The following is a 1,055-nucleotide window of genomic DNA, read 5'->3' on the forward strand; positions in this document are numbered from 1 at the left end:
ACAAGAAATGAGAGCTGAATGAAAAATAAAGCTGAATGAAAAAAATTAATATTTTTTTGGTATCCACTGTATTTGTTGAATATGTCTTAAATGACCTCTATGAATTAGATTCATGTGTTTGAGTGGCTGATGCACTGAACACTGAATTAATCTATGCAAGTTCCTCTAAAAATTAATGGCATAATCCATAAGTCATCAGATCAGTGCATGTTAAAACATGTGAGTTTCAGTGTAAATTTTCTGATTATGCTGTAAAATGGTGTAGATGTTTTTGTTTTGTTTTGTTTTTTTCCATGGTGATAGGACAGTTATCGTCCCATTGATGCAGCACGGATGGAGGAACCAGACAGTTGAAGGAATCATAATTATGGCCTGTGTTTATACTTCACTTCACAAAACAGAAAGTCTACAAAAATCAGAAAGATCTTCCGAGATGTCAGCTAAATTCAATTTACAATCTGTGATGGGTTTTATTAAAAAAATTTCAACTGAAAAAATTTAAAGCAATCATCTTTCATAATGCAATCTACAAAGTTTTGCATTAAAAAGATTCTAAGGAAAACATTTGCATATGAGGTAATTAAAATCAGGAAGGTGTTTTACGTTTGTAATCCTTCTCAGCCGATGATCTTCTACACCCATAAAACACATCCTCAATCAAATAGAATGAATCAGCAATTATATTCAGCAATGAAATTAAGCGTTGAGGCATGAAAAAAAAAATCTGAAACAGTGGCTTTAAAAAATATTTGGACACATTGGTATTTATATAAAAGAAAGAGCAGCATTTGTTTGCGCATGATGTTTGCTTTGATATTTTATCTAATGTAAACACATTTAGAGTGACTCAGTATGCAAATGACAAGAAATGTCGATGGTTTCATGCAAAAGAGAAATTACATATAAATTAAACAGAGATTAAATAGCAATTCTTGCATCTCAAACTGGGGAAACAAGGGCAATTTTGGTGCTATTTGGAAAAGAGAATGTAGACATGAAGGGAGGTGATAAAGTTTGAATGTTTGTAAACTGACACTGTGTTGAGTTTAGAGGAG

Source organism: Sinocyclocheilus grahami, unplaced genomic scaffold, assembly GCF_001515645.1.
Source record: "Sinocyclocheilus grahami isolate Dianchi unplaced genomic scaffold, SAMN03320097.WGS_v1.1 scaffold460.1, whole genome shotgun sequence".
Classification (NCBI taxonomy): Eukaryota; Metazoa; Chordata; class Actinopteri; order Cypriniformes; family Cyprinidae; genus Sinocyclocheilus; species Sinocyclocheilus grahami.